At 31.1% G+C, this 21,816-nt stretch overlaps 1 protein-coding gene across 1 annotated transcript in view; it reads right to left on the reverse strand.

The window, feature by feature from the left end:
• Positions 1-21,816, reverse strand: part of LOC126742657 (protein I'm not dead yet-like) — a 60,839-nt gene that overhangs the window by 25,120 nt on the left and 13,903 nt on the right. The window contains exon 2 of the mRNA XM_050449394.1: positions 10,991-11,135. The gene's annotated coding sequence lies outside the window, so the exon portion shown is untranslated. The remainder of the gene's footprint in view (positions 1-10,990; positions 11,136-21,816) is intronic.

A 21,816-nucleotide genomic window follows, 5' to 3' on the forward strand; every position in this document is an offset into this window, starting at 1 on the left:
ACTTTAAAAATAAAACAAAAACATTTTTGATTTTGATAGATCCAATTACATGTATATTTTTCTTTGTTAAAAAATATAGGTAAATTTTATAACTTTTTTACATATCTATCGGTAAATTAAACTTAAGATATGTAATTTTCAGCTATTTTTCTAAATAAAAAATTTAATGAAAAAATTATAAATTACCCTCGAAATCACTCCTATTTGAATAGATTCCCAGGACGATGAGATAATAATTTTCGTTTTTGATCTATTAAATTTATTAGCTTATTTCGGGATATCAAAAAAAGTTGGTTCCGTATAAAAACAAACCTTTTTTTTCTAAGTGAAAGTTAAAGAGAATTTTTGAAGATTTTTGACAAATTTCATAGTTTAGGTTAAATAGATTTTACCTAACAAAAAATTTAAACGAAATGCATACAAAAAAAACTTACTGAAAGATCCGTAGCCATTGCTATTTTTCGTAAGGTGGCACCCATCTCATGCATAACAATAATTCTAGTACGAATTTCCATGATACTCTCCCTCTCTCCAGGCAATCTTGGCATTATGAAAAAATATTACATAAAACACTTTAAAAAAAAAAAATAATAATTAAACACGTAAATAGACTCGAGGCACTTATAAACACAAAAGACAGTACAATTCTACTTACCATCAAATTTATTTATAATTACCACCTTATACATTTTACCTGCATCCCCGTGCCGTCAATTACTATGGAAAAACCCTCCTTAAAAATAGATCTTAAAATTTACAATGGTACCTTATACACAATGTTATAATGGGATCGATCGCATAAGCTGCCCCCGCATCAGCCCCCGTTACTTATTTTCGAAAAATGCCGCTATACTTTCTTCATTCATACAGTGTAGCCAAATTGTGCTTAAATTACGTGTAAATGGGTAAAGAGTCACGGAGCGAGGGACATTTTCAATTTTGTTGACTGTACGTTACATTAACATGTTCTAAAAATTTGGCTACGTTAACGGAATATTGAGGGAAGGCATGGGCTCTTAAAACTGGGAGGTACATGACAAGACGCAGGATGCGGGTACCGTACCGCTCCGGGGCAGATTATAATATCCGCCTAGAGTGGCGACACACGCCTTTCGTGGTTAAGATTATTTAAAGGTTTATATTTTTTTACATAATTTCTAACATATACAGGGTGTGCCAACAAGGTGTACGGCTAAGATAGCGCCTTAACTATACGAGGTAGAGCAAAATGTTCTACAGCAAAGTTGTAGGGTTGACAAAAACCTACGAACTAAAAATATTTTTATGTATACTGGGTGTGTCACAAAAAAGTTACTATAAAATATGATTTTTTTTTAAATGGTACGCCCTGTATATTATGGTACTAAAATGTGAGGCAAAAAGAGTACTTTACTTTGGTATAACGTTTTTAAAATTTCCGTGCGGCGTTGCAACGTAATTAATTTTTTTATGTTATTTTTTGCCTTTTAGAGGGTTTGTTTAAAAAATCATAATTAACTTAAAATTTATTCTGCGCCTATGAAACTTGTACCACAGTTAGTCTGGGGTTCCATCTCTAGGCTGACTATGATAATTTGTAATTTTTTAATACAGGCTGTTTTTAAAGAACTTTTAAACTTGCTGAAATTAAATACGCAATATCTCAAATTTTTCAAATGGAACACCCTGTATATTTTTATCTAATTAAGTTTGTCCCTCAAATACCTTAATTTTTTATTTAATATGTCCTATAGCTAAACCAAGTACTTTTTGAGATATTTTAACTTTTCTGTAAAATACTATGCATAAAACGGGTATTCTTTAAGTTTTGATCAAGATTGCTTAGAAACATTGGTTCAAACGTCAAATAATTCGTTAACTAACTTTTAATATAATATTATATAATTTTTATTAATAATATTATTTAATTAATATAATAATAATTAAACGTCAGATTATTAGTTTTATGACAGCAGTAGACAAGATCAATGTTTTTTTCTTCAAAAACCATTTTAGAAATTATTATCAGTGAGTTAGTTAATGGATTTTTAATTTTTATTGTTCATTTTGTAATCAATATGAATTTTCCTCGTGAGGAATTTGTTGATATGATATATGCCCTTGAAGCTGCTGAAAGAAATAGCCTTTTGGCATCTAGAATTTATGCGCAACTTTATCCTGAAAGGAGACATCCCCAAGCACAAGTGTTTCAAAAACTAAAAGAATGATTTGAGAGAACAGGAAGTGTAATTTATGGAAAACATGAACGGGTGAAGCCAGTTACAAATGAGGAAAACAGGATGACAGTAGCTTTAAGTGTCGTTGAAGATCCTCATAAAAGCGTTAGGCAGCTTGCTAAAGAATTACCCTTTAGTGCAACATAAATATCTCGCATGCTTCGAAGCGAAAAATTCCATCCTTACCATATTCAATTGTTGCAGGAATTACTTCTGCAGGATTATGAAAGAAGAATGGCTTTCTGTCAGTGGGCGCAAAATAAGATTCGTCAGCCTGAATTTTTTAATTTTGTGCTTTTTTCGGATGAAGCTACATTCCATAATAATGGCACTGTTAATAAACATAATTTTATTATTACACACCAGCAATCTATTCTTCACCCGAGAAATTCATCATCAACATAGATGGTCTCTTAATGTTTGGGCAGGAATAATAGGACATTACGTTATTGGACCGCACTTTTTTAATAGACATCTTACAGGTGAAATGTATTTAAACTTTTTACAAAACGATTTTAATGTCCTTCTACTAACGTTGCCTGACCATGTTCGAGATAGGAATTGGTTTCAGCATGACGGCGCTCCAGCTCATTATAGCCATGCTGTTAGAAATTTTTTAAATTAGCATTTTGGTGACCGGTGGATAGGGAGAGGTGGGTTGGTCCCTTGGCCCGCAAGGTCCTTAAATTTGACCAAACTGGATTTTTTCTTGTGGGGATATGTGAAGGAAAAAGTCTATCAAACAACTCCTACCACAAGTGAAAATATGAAAAATAAAATTCGGGCCAGTCACGCCAATTATGTTGGAAAAGGTTAATGACTCATTCTCAAAAAGGGTAAACGCTTGCGTAAAAAATTTAGGAAATCATATTGAACACAATTTATAATAATTGTAATTGATCTTTAACATTTAAAATTAGTGTAACGATGTACATTTACGCAAAAAAAAGTAAGTACCTACCTAGTATGTAATTTAATTTTGCTGTTTTTTTTAGCAGTTTAGGTGAATAATTGTGTTGGTTAATTTTTCAAGTATGTAATAATAACAATAATAATTGTAGGAAAAGTAATAATTCCAATTCTTCAATATTTTTTTCTAAGCAATCTTGATCAAAACTTAAAGAATACCCGTTTTATGCATAGCATTTTACAGAAAAGTTAAAATATCTCAAAAAGTACTTGGTTTAGCTATAGGACATATTAAATAAAAAATTAAGGTATTTGAGGGACAAACTTAATTAGATAAAAATATACAGGGTGTTCCATTTGAAAAATTTGAGATATTGCGTATTTAATTTCAACAAGTATGAAAGTTCTTTAAAAACACCCTGTATTAAAAATTTACAAATTATTATAGTCAGTCTAGAGGAGGTACCCCAGACTAACTGTGGTACAAGTTTCATAGGCGCAGAATAAATTTTAAGTTAATTATGATTTTTTAAACAAACCCTCTAAAAGGCAAAAAATAACATAAAAAAATTAATTACATTGCAACGCCGCACGGAAATTTTAAAAACGTTATACCAAAGTAAAGTACTTTGTTTGCCTCACATTTTAGTACCATAATATACAGGGCGTACCATTTAAAAAAAATCATATTTTATAGTAACTTTTTTATGACGCACCCAGTATACATAAAAATATTTTTAGTTCGTAGGTTTTTGTCAACCCTACAACTTTGCTGCAGAACTTTTTGCTCTACCTCGTATAGTTAAGGCGCTATCTTAGCCGTACACCTTGTTGGCACACCCTGTATATGATTAAATTAAATTTAAAAACGACTATATCTCAGCACGCAAAAAATTAGAAGCAGCTTTAAAAACTTATCTCTACAATAAAATGGTATCAAATAATGTACCTAAATTAGCTAAACTTTCCCTCAGCTCCTGTCATACCAACTAAATAACCTTTTTAAATCGAAATAATTGACTATTTTTCTGTACAGGTTGCCTGGGAAGACATACCCCAGGATTTCTTAGATTACCCCAACAAAAGCATGCTCATACGCATAACGGAATGTACTATACATTTAATACATTTTAATGTATACTTATGAAATACATTTAAATGTATTCATAAAAATTTCTAAATATAATTAAGAAAAAATGCAAATTTTCAGATGAAAATCATTTTTTATTAATTGTCTCATACGCCATTAAAAAAAGCTATTCGAGTTTCAAATTCTTTCTCGAATACCACTGTTGTGCATGTTATGCTGGCTGCTGGAAGGGAAAATGAATCTTTGCCTAGTGAACGGTGGCATCTATGCGCTATTTGGGATTTTAGAAGTAAGTGAATCTCCATGGAATTAGTGTTTGTCGGGTTGCTGCCTTGCAATGTTTTTATTTGAAATTTGTTATGTTAATTGCTCCTTATTTTAAAATATAACCATTAAATAAAAACTAAAACTCTAAAAAAATAAAATAAATTATATTTATTGGCATTATTCAGCATTTTGTTAAAGGTATTAAAATAACTTATTTAATTAATTGAACTTTCTTCTTTCTATATAGTAACTCTCTCTAATTTCTCAAAAATGAATTCTTCTATACAAATCGTCATATCTTTGAAAAAGTTTGAAAAAAGAGAAAGAAAAAACATGAGAAAAGAAAGGATAAAAAATGACAAGTCGATAAAATTGAATTTATATTAATCTGCCCAAGAACTTTAATTTCTATCCATTCGAAAAATAAGATTAGTTTTCTACAATAAATGATGTAAGTCAGCAAGTGTTGTAATATTATAATCCTTATAAATGATGACGTCAAACAACGAAGAACTTTTAAGAAACAGAAAGAACTCGACGTGTTGTTCAACTTACATTTTTGTTGCATTTTGATACCTCTCATAAGTTAAAAATAAAATTTTCATAATCTCAACTATGCTATCTTTAAGAAATAAAGACCTTTAATTTTCCTTTTGTGAAGTCAATCTAATAGCTATCTATATCTATGTTATATATTTTATCGAGCTATATACAGGGTTACTGGTAACTCGATACATTCCTTTGGAGATGTGATAGGGGAGGGGGTAAGAAGTAAATTGAACCCTAATATGTATTATGCAAAAGTTGATAGTTTTCGACATATTTAATTTTTTCTATTTTTCTTCAAAATGTAGACCTTAGTGGTTTAAAAGGCAGTTTCCAGAAAATCCGCTGTATATTTTTTTAACTTTTTAGGCAAAATACATGCTCAACACAATAGTGTTACGTTTGTAATGGCAAAAGTCCCGCAAATAGTTGTAACCATAGGTAAATTCTCGATGCAAAGTGTAATTTTTTTTTCTTAAATAAAATACTACACTTTCTAGTGGAAATTTTTTGAAAAAAAAAATTATGCTACATTCTTCAAAATTTACGTAAAACTTTCTTATTATCTAAGCTAACTCATAGGCTATAAATGCTACCAAAAATTTTAACAGAATTTTGTATTTTTATTATTAATAGTAAGAACGCACTTGAAAAATGCCAAGTGGTCTTTACTTCTATGGTATTTAAGCACTATAGCAACAATTTGTTTTTTTTATTTTATTGCTAAAAATTTGATGTGTAGATAATCTGACAGCAATAATTGTTGTGGAAAGTAGTTAAATTACGAGTTTCGAGTTTATTTTTCTCGTGTTTTCAAAGAAGGTATTCTATTGGTTTCTGCGCTATGGCCACGTTTACTAACGCTGAATATGCAGATATTATGTTTATTTATGGGTTTTGCAATGGTAATGCCGCGGAGTCTCGCCGAGAATACCAACGTCGCTTTCCGAACCGCCGCATTCCAAATGTCCGTGTTTTCGCTTCGACCTACAGAGCTATCGCTGAAACTGGATCCGTAAAACCAAGAAGAGGTGACGCTGGCGGTCCTCGCGTATATCGAGCAGAAGATGAGGAGGATTAAGACATTTAGAAGAATTTTTATTAAGACATTTTTTATTAAGAATTTTTATTAAGACATTTTGAAGACGATCCAACCACATCCACTAATGCCGTAGCGCAGCAAATAGGATCATCGCAATGGAAAGTTTGGTCCACGATTCGGCAAATGGGAAGCCATCCTTACCATTATACGCCTGTCCAAGGATTGGAAGAAGGGGACCCGATAAGAAGGGTAGAATTCTGCAGATTTATTATAAATTCTGATGCAGACAATAGAACTTTTTTAACCGACATTTTGTGGACGGACGAGTCAAGTTTAGTCATGAGGGCATTACAAATTTTCATAACCTTCATTTTTGGGCCGAAGAAAATCCCCGTTTAACAAGAGAAACCAGTTTTCAAAGAAAGTTTTCTGTAAATGTGTGGATGGGACTTATTGGCCGGGATGTAATAGGACCACATTTTTTCCCAGACCATTTAAACGGGGATATTTATGAAATTTTTTTACGACATGACCTACAAGATCTTTTTGACGATATTCCTCTCGCCGTTAGAGGACGAATGATATTTCAACATGACGGCTGTCCAGCTCATTTTCGGCGGTCAGTTCGGCAGTTCCTGGATGAACGTTTCCCGAATCGTTGGATTGGTAGGTCAGGTCCAATAGCTTGGCCAGCACGAAGCCCTGACTTAACCCCGCTTGATTATAGCATATGGGGCCAAATGAAAGCACTGGTTTATGCAACCCCAATAATTACCCGGGAAGATCTTATCCAAAGAATAACCAACGCTGCCCAGCAGATCAGGAATACCATAACAACTAGAACAACAAAGACTGAAATGAGAAGGCGCTGCCGAGCCTGTATTCGCAATAGAGGCTCTCATTTTGAACAAGATTTGTGAAGGTAAATACTGATAAATGCGTTACTTTACAATTTATAATAAAAATACAAAACCATGTCACCTAACTTTTAAGTATTTGTATCCTGTGAGCTAGCTTAGGTAATAAGGAAGTTTTAAGGAAATTTTGAAGAATGTAGCATAATTTTTTTTCAAAAAATATCCACTAGAAAGTGTAGTATTTTATTTAAGAAAAAAAAAATACACTTTGCATCGAGAATTTACCTATGGTTACAACTATTTGCGGGACTTTTGCCATTACAAACGTAACACTACTGTGTTGAGCATGTATTTTGCCTAAAAAATTAAAAAAATATACAGCGGATTTTCTGGAAACCACTAAGGTCTACATTTTGAAGAAAAACAGAAAAAATTAAATATGTCGAAAACTATCAACTTTTGCATAATACATATTAGGGTTCAATTTACTTCTTACCCCCTCCCCTATCACATCTCCAAAGGAATGTATCGAATTACTAGTAACCCTGTATAATGCTAATAGCTTTATGCAATGTATGTATTTGTATATATATATATATACAGTTTAAATTATATATTAATAAATTAATTATTTAATCAATTATTAATGAAAAAAGTTTTATGCGTAAATAAATATCAGATGATTGAAGTGTTTTTTAAGATCTTCAAAATCGCAAACCATATATTTGCGACCTTATAGATCAAGACCCAAACTGAAACAGATAATAGACGATTTTTTTGTGATTATATAATTTGTGGGCAGAGATTTCTCATAGTTCTTAATATATAGCTATTGAAAGTTTTTGATTTATCCCATCTCTAAAAAAAGTTCTCAGCACACATTATAGATAAAAGTTTTTTTTAAGAGAACTTATAATTTTTACATATTAGAAAAGTAAATTATAACAAATAAATAGCTAGAATGATGTTAAATTACTCAACTCTTTTAAGCGTTAACTATGCAAGTAGGTGCAAAAAATTTTCTGCGCATTTTCGAAATTACGTACACACAAGTAAATAATTAACGTAATACTTAGGCCTTTATTTGGTATATTTTAGAGAGAAATTTGGCATATTTTCTTCAAACTAAAATTTTGTAATAAATTTTTATTTAACCTCAGCTCTATATAGGAGATTAGTCATAAAACGAACTGCACTCGTCTATAGACCATGCTAATATTATCTGTATGAGAGCATTCAAGAACTTTTTCTCTAATGATTTTTAGTACAAATGCTGTTAAAAAAGTTTCTTAGCAAGATATTCCGCATAGTTTTTAAAAGATAGATATTGATCGAAGTAGACGCCTAGGAATTTGACTTTGTTTGGGTTTTTTGGTTATTAAAAGATTATTTGTTAGTGAACCAGTTCTCCAGTTATTCTTGATATTAAGTTATTTTTATTTTAAGGTGTTGCGAATTCATGAAGAATTGCCTCAGATAAGGTCTTTTCAAAGGTCTTGTAAAAAGCTTTTGTTGTCTGTCATGCATATAAGTTTTTATTAATTTTATAACATGTTTATCGAGTCCATATAATCTTAGTTTATCAATAAGTATTCCATGAGATATAGTCCAAGGTCTTGGAAAGGTTACAGCTTACATAAGCTGTATTATATTTGGTTGCTTATATTTGGGCCTAAAGTTGTTCAGGTTGTTTGGATTTTAGAGAGAAATTTGGCATTTTTTCTTCAAACTAAAATTTTGTAATAAATTTTTATTTAACCTCAGCTCTATATAGGAGATTAGTCATAAAACGAACTGCACTCGTCTATAGACCATGCTAATATCATCTGTATGAGAGCATTCAAGAACTTTTTCTCTAATGATTTTTAGTACAAATGCTGTTAAAAAAGTTTCTTAGCAAGATATTCCGCATAGTTTTTAAAAGATAGATATTGATCGAAGTAGACGCCTAGGAATTTGACTTTGTTTGGGTTTTTTGGTTATTAAAAGATTATTTGTTAGTGAACCAGTTCTCTTGTTATTCTTGATATTAAGTTATTTTTATTTTAAGGTGTTGCGAATTCATGAAGAATTGCCTCAGATAAGGTCTTTTCAAAGGTCTTGTAAAAAGCTTTTGTTGTCTGTCATGCATATAAGTTTTTATTAATTTTATAACATGTTTATCGAGTCCATATAATCTTAGTTTATCAATAAGTATTCCATGAGATATAGTCCAAGGCCTTGGAAAGGTTACAGCTTACATAAGCTGTATTATATTTGGTTGCTTATATTTTGGCCTAAAGTTGTTCAGGTTGTTTGGATTATTTTGTTTATGTAGAGGCATTACTTTAGTGATTTTAAAACAACTTGGACAGCAATCAAAGGTTTTTAATTCTTGAAAATTTTTTGTTTACAAGAGATATTACAGGGTCTCGGTAACTTAAGTTTGTTGTTGTTGTCTATAGTTGCAAAATATGTGTTAGATTGATTTGATTGAGAGATTTGAGCTTAAGACTCAAGATGCCTCGAATATGATTTTGTATATAATTTGGTTTGGTTTCGAATTTAATTTTATTTATTTATTATCGATAGAAGTTTTTGTATATTTTTATGAAGTTATTAAGCTGTGCGTGGGAGTTTGCTGGTAGCATTTGTGCAGAAAGTGCAAGGTCTCTCTATATTTTGCTCTATGTTTATATTAAAACAATCAATTATTTACTTTTTGATATTTGTATTTTAGTAACTATGGGTCAAGCACGTATTCATTGCATTTAAGAATACTTCTAAAAATTGATCTGAAAAAAGCTCTTTGAAAGAACTACAAAATTTAAAAATATAAAGACGACACTGCAATGGACTGGATTTTCGAAAATATAGTTCAAAATTGTTTCATCATTGAAACCGTCAAACTTGCATTGTCTTCTCCATTCGAAAGTAATTAAGAGCAAACAACTATTCTGCAGAAAGATCCCTTGGTTCGGTAACATGTAAGTTTTTTTAGGCCCTTTTGGTTTCTTTTGTACCAGGATGTTATAGCTAAAGATTTCATGGCTCCTATAGAGAGGAGAGTGTATGAAGCAGTTAACAACTTTTCCACTTATAAAATAAGCACAACTCTCCGAAGCGTGTGTTTCTTGTCCAAAGCCTTTATACCGATACCTATTGGTTATTCTTTCACCAATATCTGGGATATACTTAACAAAAAGTCAACTTACTTTTGACTCGGACTATACTACGGCTAGAGGGAGTGGTGGAAATTTTTAGACGTCTGCCTCTCAAGTGAATCATTTTGTGACTAAGATAACAGAGAACAGACCAGTCAGAGCAAATATCTATATGAAGTGGTAGCAGAACACATTAAGTCCTATACCACAGTTATGGCTTCGACACGTTGTTAACAAGAAAAAAGGAGGAAAAAAACTTATACGTTTTATAGATCCTCTCAACAACATCAGACCCACTATATTAATTTTGGAATGGAGTTGGAGACAACATAAACAACTTTTGCGTTCTCTCTTATTTATGCGATATTTTATAATTGTCTGTTAATTGCCTCAATAATAAATAAAAGCAATCTATGTATATACATTGTTATCATTCGATTTGCAAAATATTTTATTGAGACTTGGCAGATCATATTAATTAAATCTTTATTTTAATTTCGGTTTATTTTAACTAATGGCACGGTCCATGAATAATTATAATTAGGATTTACATGTTAATCTTATATTTTACTCATGATTTTATATCTAAATGATACAGTAACCTTGTAAAGGATGCCAATATTTTCATAACTTTTAAAAGCGTTTTTGGGTAATTATAAAAGTAAAAACTACGCTTAATTTACAATCCGGACGATGATTAAGAACTTGTTTTTAATCTTCCAAAATACTGACAATTTAAAAATATTATATAAAATTGCTTAATTATTAATGTATGACGCTTCACTCCACATGGTTACTTGAAATATTCAATGCGTGATAGCTCTGAACGATAAGGTAATATACGTCATGCTGTTATGTCTACCTTTATAGCCAATTTGAGTTGTGTATCTATATTATGCAATAAGTTTTGTGTGACTTACCTCTATAATAAAAACTTTAAAATTCCATGTAATTTTACATATTCATCCTATATACTTCAACCTAGATATTTCAGAATGAAATTTTTACATTTCTTTCTACAACTGTTTATGCGCCCACTTGTTAAGACCTTGTTGCAGTGATTTCCTGGAACAAAGTTTAAAATAAATAGAATAATCAGAAAAAAGGTGAAGGTTAAAACATTTTAATAATAATGAGTAAAAAGTATTCGGTAGGTATTCATAATAGCGTCTTCCAACGCCTTCATTTTACTATTTACATACTATTTAATGTTTTTCTTTAATTAGAAATACATGTGGCTCAAAAATAATAGTTGTAAATGCAGGGCTCTTTTTAGTTTATTTGAAACGCCAGAAATAACAATTAATTAACTATTTCATATGATAATAAAATAAACGCTTCCTTTTGTAGGTTGGTTGGTAGGTTTATTGGCAGTTCACTGAGAAAACACAAAAACAACCAAGTCCTTAAGATCCTTACATAACACCGTGTCAGCGGTGGTAATTATAATATGACTTAAATTACTGAAAAGGGAGTAAGTAAATTCCTCTTCACAAACTGTAGTGAAATTAGTTTACTAGTAACTTTAAAACTATAATTATTAAATATTTATTTAATTATTTAATTTCTTTGTTAAATATTACACCTATTTCGTTATAAAAAAATTACTCAATAAATAACGGACATTATATTACAACCAACATAAAGAAGTAAACATAATAAAGTTCGTTAAGTGCAAAAAAAACTAACAAACTAACAATAAATGAAAAAAAAGACAAACACATAAAATGTTAGTTCATTAAGGTCTAAGTTAAAGGAATAAAAAAGCATACACTTCAATAGTAACTAATTATTGGCCTATTGGCCTTGCATTGTCCCTTATATTTTTGTAAAAAAAAAGTTTCGATTGGTATCTTCATCAGTTATCAAGTGTTTAGCAGCAGGCTATTTATTATTCAAAGATCTAAAAACCACCTTAAAGAAAATGGTTTACAGCGCGGTCAAGAACATTTATATTTTTCCACCTGCACAATAAATCCAAACTAACACCGCTCAACGGTCTACCACAAGTTCACAAGGAACATGTCTTTACGACTCCTAATATGCTTCAAAGTTACGCCCAGGGGCCGTATTTTCGAAACCATGCGAGAATCTTCGAATGCGAACAAAGTCGAGCGGCAAAATTCGCACACGAATTAAAAAGTGCATTTTTGAACAGCATTCGAAATTTCATTCTCATACGAACATGAAATGTAGTGGCAACATAGCAAAGTCGAGTGCTATTGGAGGCCATGTCAAACGGGATGAAGACGATCAACATCTTTTAACCTAACCTAAAATTTAAGTTTAAAAACATCAGGGAATTTTGAGGTTTTTTCATGGCGTATCTTGGGTTTTTCGAATTGACTTCTTTTAAGATAGATTCAAAAAATAAAAAATATTGTGGTTTTGTATCGAGTGAGCAAAAGAAAGCACTAATTTCATTTATGGAAAAGCACCCGGAATTAAAGTCGGGCAAATTCACCCAAGATTTTTTAGCTAAAACTGCACAAGCCTTGTGGATAAAAGTAGCGGACAGATTACACAGTCTCTGGAGCACATAAAGAGCACATCAATTCCATTGTAATAAGCTTGCTTAATCTATATTATTTATTAAATTGATCATCTGAATACATTTCAAATGGGCGAAGAAATGAAGAGTACATCATATTCCTTCTATCTGCTAGAGTTTCAGTGCATCGACGACGTTCCTTTGCATAAGATTGTTTAATCTTGCCATTTGATTATTGTTATTTTTTTTGTCAATAAACAACAAAACAACACTACGAAAATACTTAACCAACTCGCAAATTTAAAATCAAAAGAAGACAAGTGGCAGAATCGCACACGAACTTTGAAATTCGAATGGTATATAACCATTCGAGACACCGCATGCAAAAATGTTCGCATATGAAGCGGTCGAAAATACGAATATCGATTTTTCGTTCGAAATCCTCTAAGTTCGTATGCGAATCAAAGTCGAATGGTTTCAAAAATACGGCCCCTGATCTGAGATATCCAAAATTGCCTGAATATTATCTAACTGATTTAGAGTGTGGAGAGTCTTTCGTTGGGCTCTGCTTATTAGTGCTACTTCAGCCAATTAACATTAGTTCCAATGACAGATTTGTCAGCTCTAATGTAGAAAGTAAAAATTTTTATAAGCAACGTGAGGAAAAAGGAATCTCGATATATTGTCAAGGATGAAACCTTAAAGAACACGACTTGTTTAACTCGTACTGCCTCCAGAGGAGGTGATGGAGTTTTTGAAGATATATTTTCATAACTGAGAGTAAATTAGGCCTTCTTTCTGACTCCAAAAGCCGACCAATTGTAGATATTTCCAACAAATGGGGACAGTGTACAAAACACATCCTTGATTTGACTTTACACATAATTATCGAGATCTACAGTATATAAGCTTGTAGAATAGAGTTTGCACTGGATAACGATGACAAATTTTTAACTTAACAAAAATGTCGTATTTTTGTATAATTTTTTCATAAAAGATTAAGACATTGTACGACTTAATATTTCACTTTTACAAACTTCAATAGTTATTAAGTGAAATTCAAAGCTACTATACCGACTTTTTAAATAAAATCAAATCCTTAAAATATTTAGATATTATGATCGGTTAAAATATTAAACAGGTATAATACTAAATATATATTTCTACTTGTTGCTCAGTATACCAGACATCATGTATATCTGAAAAAAAGCAGATTCACCTCAATATAGAAAGACCAATTTTGTAATGAACATCTGAAAAAGCTAAATTAAAAAAAAAATTGTAAACTTCTCAGACAAACAGACCAATCTATGAAAATAAACTAGTTAACTGTGAGTGAACCAATGTTATAATTGGATTTAAGTCGTCCAGTTACCTAAAAAAATCCACATATCAGTTATATTTTTCAGAAGAAGAGTTAAGAACGTTCCTTCCAATTTTAATTATAATAAATAGTTAGCAGTTAAATAGTAAATACATTACTTGTATTTTTTAAAACTTAAAAAATAATAAATTCTAATCAATAATTTCAGAAATGAAGAATTAACCATAAAAAATATATTATTTCTAGGGGAAAGGTGTACAAAACGACATAGTGGGGTAAAATGACATACTTATTATATGTAACTTGCTAACGTCGTAAGAATATACGCATGCGCTAAATTAGATCATAAATTATTTACCCAACAGGTTCCAACCACTTCAATTTTTCTCTGCTCAAAACGGACGTGTACGCTCAATATTTCTAAATTTGTGGTGCAAAAATATTTTTCGCGCTTTGTTTAATTTGGTTATAATACTAGACAACATTTCGCTAGGTAAGTTGTTTTATTTTAACTGATTATTTAAACTATTTTTTTTAACATTTAGTAATAAGAGATTTACAAGAGGAATAAGGCAAATATTAGAAAAAATATATTTTTTTGGTTTCTCTAGTCGTGTAAAATGACATAGTGCGTTGTCGGCTAAAATAACATAGTATGTCATTTTGCCCGACTTATAGAAATAATTTTTTTATTTGTTATTGCAGATTGTCATGCCCAGATTGTACGAAAGAAAGACAAATAGGCAGTCATGGTGTACAGATTCGATGTTAAAAGCCATAGAAGCGGTCAATAATGGTGAAATGGGCTGGTTAAAGGCATCTAAGACTTACGGGGTACCACAAGCAACCCTACGAAGACATACTTTAAAAATAAATAAAACAATAAAGACGGGGGAAAAACGCCTCGGTAGATTTAAGCCTACTTTTCCACCAGAAGTAGAACGGCAGTTAGTTGAACATCTAAAACTTCTAGAGTCAAGATTTTTTGGACTCACAAGGAAGGATGGGTTAAGCTTCGCCTACCAGCTACCTTTTAAAAATGGCTTTCAACACAACTTTAACCGTGAGAAGAAAACAGCAGGAAAACATTGGCTGCGAGAATTCCGAAGAAGAAATCCGGATATAGCATTACGTAAGCCAGAGGCGACATCTGCTGCTAGAGCCCAGGCTTTCAACAAACCACAAGTTGCTCTTTTTTGAGATTTTAGAAAAGGTGATTAAAAGAGAAAATATCAGCCCACTTAACATATATAACGTCGATGAATCAGCACTCTCTACTGTGCAAAAGCCTCAAAAAATATTTGCAACAACAGGTCGTAAGCAAGTAGGAGCCATAACCGAAAGGGGATCCCATGTAACCGTTGTTTGCTGCATGAGTTCCAATGGTCATTTTATCCCACCAGCCTTAATATTTCCCAGAAAAAACATGAAGAACGAACTTACTGATAATGCTCCCCCAGGGACTCTTGGTATTGCTCAGGAGTCTGGTTGGATGACTAGACCAGTATTTTTGCAATGGTTAAAACATTTTCAAGAGTTTACGAAGGCCTCATCAGACGAAAAGTTGCTTTTAATTGTTGATGGCCATTCCAGCCATAAGTACCTTGATGGTCTGATTTTCTCCAAAGAACATGGTATTGTTCTGCTCTGCTTGCCTCCTCACTGCACCCACCGACTGCAGCCCCTTAATGTTTCATTCTTCGGTCCCTTAAAAACCTATTTCGATCAAGCTATAACCAAGTGGCTTAAGGCACACCCAGGCAGAGTTGTAACGCAATTTCAAATAGGTGCCTTACTTACTGAAGCATATGGAAAAGCTGCCACTAGTCAAAATGCAACCAACGGCTTTTCTAAAATCGGAATATGCCCACTAAATCCAGATGTATTTCCAGAATACATGTTTCAAGCAGTAGAGACAACAAATATTCCAGAATCTGAAGGTAATATAAATATAAAAAACACTCTAGCTGAAGAACCTTCCGCAGCACTATCTCTACAAGCTTCAAGCGGGATGGGCAATTTAAAGGACGTAACCAATCTTCAAAAAGTAATCCCCAGTACATCAGATCAACAAAATAAAAGTTTACTTGCCGTTACTGTCTCCTATCTGAGTCTCATTCCAGTAGGACCATTTATCTCAGGCCAGAACAAGAGGAAGCCGAGAAAGCGTCAGGGAACTACCATGCTAAATTCTACTCCAAATTTGGAGGAAGCAAAATCAAGAACTACACCCACAGTCGAAAATAAAAAAAGAGCTGCAACTAAAAAGGTATTTGTTGACACTCACTCTGAATCGGAAAACAACCCATTCTTAATAGAAGACAACGAAGATTGTACTTGCATTTACTGTGTGGAAGAATTTAAAAGGTCAAAGGCAAGGGAAATTTGGCTGCAATGTTGTTCTTGCTCGAAATGGGCACACGCTGAGTGTGCTGGAGTCGACAAAAAAACTAAGATGTTTATTTGTGAACTGTGTTGCGATAATTAATTTTCTACAGAAATTTTTGGCAATATTTAATAGGTATGTCATTTTACCCACTTAGGAGGGTAAAACGAACTTTTACCTTTTTAAATTAAATACTTTAAAATGAGAATTTCTTTTTGAGTTTTTTTAGTGATTTTTATTTTGGAAAATAGAGTAGAGATGCCTGTATTTTTTTGTTACTTTTGTAGAATTAAAATATTTTTTGTTCATAGACAATTTTGATTTTCGAAAACCCTATGTCATTTTGTACACCCTTCCCCTACTTATGTGAGGTAAGTACTAAATTATTCAGCTATCTATTGCCTGCATTACCGACAATAACTTACTTTTTATTTTTAACAATGTTGTTCGCGTCAACAATAATTACATGATTTTTTACTTACATTCTTTTGATTTATACCTAATATATTTCCAAGATCTAGGAGATTTATGTTCATCTAAGCGTGATAATTTGATTCTAAAATATATCCCACTAACTAAATCGAGTTCCAGATTTTTTAAAGAAGAGAACTAAAGTTGGCTTCTGATATTATCTAATTTTATATAAATTAGATAATATCAGAAGTTTATCTAAAGTTACTTATGTCAGTTTTATAAAACGGTCATAACACGGGTCGTGAATGATACACTGTGTGTGTAAAGGGCCACAAAGTCAACGGTCTCAGAGCATGAAAATATGAGTATGCAATAGTATAGTTATTATACACAAAACTTAAAACAAGAATAATAGTGTAACAAAAATAAAATCAAAATATAAAATAAAGCCCAATCTCAATCCCTACTTCCGAGTTTCCGTATTCAGCACTGTTGTACTCTGGTTGTTGTCCATCATATCGTATTGCCATATTTATAACGCATGAAATAACTACCTCTTATATTCGTCTTTTTGACATCATCCTCGCCTAACTTGATTATCTTTAATCAAGTTAGTTGAGAGAAATATTTCACACAATAGTTATAAGGTTTTGGACGAAATTCCGAAGAAACGTTCAATATTTTACAAGTTTTATTTTTAATTTTCCTATTTTTAATATCGCCAATTAAAAGAACGGAAAATTTTGCATTTATTATACATTAAATAAGGTCTAGACCGCAGATCACCGAATCTTCTGTCTATTCAAGTCTGAGCTTCAAGGTCACCAATTCGGATGTTTAAACATTTCTCTTAAAACAACGCTGCTAAGGGAAGGGAGAGGGAAGAGGTTGTCCGATACTTTTTGATCTTGACCCTGTATATATATCTTCTATTCTTGTGGCTTGACCAAGAAACCTCTCCTCTTTCCGTTTAACGTTTCACCACTCACACGGAATTTGGTATTTGCAATTTTCTCTTATACAATTCCAGATATGAAGAATAGAAAGTTAATAATACTTAATAAGTTAATAAAATTAATAATACCATAATTTAAGTCCTTTTTCACTTTTATCCCCAATTATATCGTTAAGGTATAATTTCAGTTTGACATGAGTTCGAGAGAAGAATAGAGCCAATGATCCCTCATCTTATGCTGAAATTCTTCTTTTACTCGGTGAAAGAAGTTACCATCGCAGACCTTTAAAAGCTCCATTAATCCCTCCAGTAGTAGAGCAGTACCGAATTCGAAAATATAGCGTCGAAGCGTTTTCTGAAATGTATATGTTCTTTAATGATTTATTGGATTTAGTTGGTATTATGGTAAACTGTAAAAATTAAAAACAATTTCTAGACAGTAAATAATCATCCATTTATAGCTTGTAGTTTTCAGTCATTCAAATGTCCTTTGTCTTTATTTTAATGAATTTGATTGTATTGCACTCTGAGAATAGAAATCTACATTTTTTTTTATTGTTAATGCTTTATTAATGCATAGAGCTCATAAAATATTTTTTTCGATTTTGGATGGATTTGAAAATGCTGATAATAATTATCAAATTTTTGCACTTATTTCTTTTTTTTAATGTTGGATAATTTTTATAGGATTTACTGTATGAAGTATAGGAGTTGCCCTTAATAAGTAGTGATTTTTGTGTTGTATTGATAGTCATATATTCCCGGAGTATTTCGAGTTTGCGTTTTGTGATGCTTTTGAAAATGTTATTAAACCAAACATACTATAGTATTAAAAAGCAGCTTTAAGAACGATTTTTTATTGATTTTAATGCAGGGCTTATATAATTGTTTCTACTTCAAATCAATGATAGAACCAATTGCTTTCCTTATCGTGTGACCAGTTTAATGATTCTCTTTTTATTTTTGAGCTTTTATATCCTTGGTTCAATGATAAATTTAATAAAGCAATCACATAAGGATTTTTTTTACTTGCCAAATAATTTTTGCTTAACATTTATTTCTATTAAATTTTAAAGATCATCTATACTTCTTTCATTTCCACTTAAATTTGTATAACCGAAAGATAATGTAGTTTTATCCCTAGATATAAACGATCTTAATATCCGATTTTTCATTAGCATATTACCGATTCTGTATATCACTAAATGCTATCTAAAACCAAATATCACATATTATGTATTGGTACCAAATCAGTGGAAAAATATTAGTTTCGAAATGCTATTCTGTAATTTTATTATCATATTCATGATTGACGCTCGAAAGCAATAGTTTTAAGATAATTTACAGGATGTCTCCGACTAATTCGGCATTATTGGTATCTTTATTAATATTTAAGATACAGGATCGGGTAAATTAGCAATTACTTAGTTTGCAATTTAAATTTCTTTTTGAGAAAATGTGAAAAATCTGCTTTTGTTAAATATAATCTCCTGTATATTTTTACATACATTAAAAGAAAATATTTTTTTAATAACAAAGTGTATTTTAACTAATAAAACACTAATAGCCTAGACTTATACCCTAAAAAATTTTATAGCGATATTAATAATTTTGCCAAATTTAGGCGAGATGGCTTTGAACTTTTGGAGAGCCAAACGAATATAAATCATTGTTTGAATAATAAAATGACAGTAGCCATAGAGACTTAATAAAATTAATAAATACTGGCAGTTACACGTTTATCAAAATTTGTGATATTTTTAAAATTTAAATTAGTAAATGCCTTTTAGGCATATTCAAAAATTTGTTATGTTAGAATGTAACCTTGAATGTGGAAAAAATAGTGAGAGAGCGCGTACCGCCAGAAATTCCAGACTCGTAACTTTTCGAACCGAAGATATATTTTAATTCTCTACAGAAAATCTCTCTTAGAAATAACGAAAACGTGTTGAAAAAAAATAAAAGAAGGGTTCAATTTATAGTAAGCGCGGCGAGGATGTTGAAATAACTATTTTGGCATATTTCGAATCTTATATGGAAAACGCACTTATAGATTTAGCAGCTTATGGTGTGAGCTTAATAACAATATGGCGGGTCTTAAAGAAACGCAAATTTGTGCTATATAAGTATCGATCAGTACAAATTTGCATTGAAAATATTGTTGCTTGGCGATAACGAAATAAGATTTGCTTTTTGCAACTGGTCACGTGATGCATATGAAGCAAATGATAATATTTTAAACTCACCGACATAATAGAATGGACGGGCCCCCAATCATTACGCGCCGTGTAATCGTTTGGCTATGACATAGGAGAGAGAGGTCTGGGAAAGAGTAGGAGATAATTTGGGCAAAAGGGGGTTGAGAGTCATTATTTGAAATGGTGTTTTCTATACGTTTGTTTTTCTTTTGCTTTTCACGTTCATATTCATTCTATACATTATATAAAGCAGTTTTGTACTACTATTCGTAAAGTACTCACTTTACACATTTCCTAGTTAATAAAGTTTCACTTTTTACGCACTAGTGCCTAAAAGAGTTTTTTACGTACAGTAAATGAATGTATTTTATGTACTAGTGCGTAAAGTAATGACAGATTGGTATTTTAGATTTTTTTGTTCTCTTCGGTAGTAGAATTTTTTTTGTATATTACACATGTAATTCTATTTTTTTATGAGAATTGTCAAACATTTCAGTTTCTGAGATAAAATTTCCTATTTATAAGAAAATTATCATTTTACATACATGTTACATAAACAACTGTTTTCTACTACCGTGCGTAAAGTACTCACTGTACACACTTCCCAGGATAAGTAAAGTTTCACTTTTTATGCACTAGTGCGTAAAAAGTAATTTGACGTTTATTTGACATTAAATTTATAATCTGTCGAAAAAGGTTTTGAGGTTATTCTACTGTAAAAACGTTTAAGTGCCTAAAGTAATTTGGTATTTTTGATTTTTTTTATGTTTTCTTCGGCAGTAGAAAAAAATGTGTATGTTACACGTATGTAAAATTCTCTATTTTTATTCATGGGAATTATCATTGACAAGTTTCCATTCATAAAAAGGGATCATTTTATACACTTATTATATAAAAACTAGTAAGTATATAAAAATCTGTCATTACCTAAATAATGTGTTTTATTTTATGATACTTTATTTATATACCTGTAAATATAAGTAATAATATTTGTAGAAAAAAGATATCACATGCCACTATTAGACTTTATATTACATTTCAATCAAACCAAAAAATTATAGAACCTATGAAAAAATAATTTTATGTATTAATAAAGGATTATTTTTATCTAAGTTTTTATGCAAAAAAGGACAGCTGAGAGACACTAAAAATAAAAAAATGCTTTGTCAAAGAAACATGTAGTTAGATATATAGATCTAAACAACAAATATAAAATTTACAAGAATTGAATAATTTCTGTTTTTAATCCTTCATAAAATATCGCTTAAAATAATTTTTACGAATAAATTAAATCTAACACTTTCTATCTTCTCAACAAACAATTTTTTATTACATTTTTAGTCATTACTGATTATCCTCTAATATTTCTTCTATTTTTTAAATGTCTATTCAAAGAAATAATACGGAGGAATAAATATTTGCCCAACATGCTCTCTTTCTCACACTGTGCTGGAACCGATATAGTCGTGCGACGGCCGGTCCATTCTATTATGTCAGTGTTTAAACTATATAATTTGGAGCGACGAAACAAATTTTTCAAATAAAGGTATATTTAACCGTAAAAATGTACAGTATTGTTCCTAAGAAAATATTTTCGGTTCTAATTCCAGAAACCTCAAAATCAATTTAGTATAAACGTTTGGTGCAGCCTTAGAGGAAACCAGATAATAGGACCTATATTTTAGAATGGCACTTTGATAAAAAGGAAATATATTGACCTCATAATGTCTGGAGCACTGGAGGAATATTTGAATGATGTTAAGTTGGAAAGAAAGTGTATTGGATCAATAACAGATGTAAGATCAATCTTAAAAGTTGCAAGACGCGTGCTCAAGTGTTTTCAGGAACGTTATAAACAAGATGTCAATGTTTTTGCTCATTTATTGTAATTTTATGTCTTTTTTTTATATTTGAAGCCCAACTTGCCGAAATTTGGTAAAATTATTAATATAGCTTTGAATGTGTTATTTTTAGGTTT

Source organism: Anthonomus grandis, chromosome 12 (genome assembly GCF_022605725.1).
Source record: "Anthonomus grandis grandis chromosome 12, icAntGran1.3, whole genome shotgun sequence".
NCBI classification, from domain to species: domain Eukaryota; kingdom Metazoa; phylum Arthropoda; class Insecta; order Coleoptera; family Curculionidae; genus Anthonomus; species Anthonomus grandis.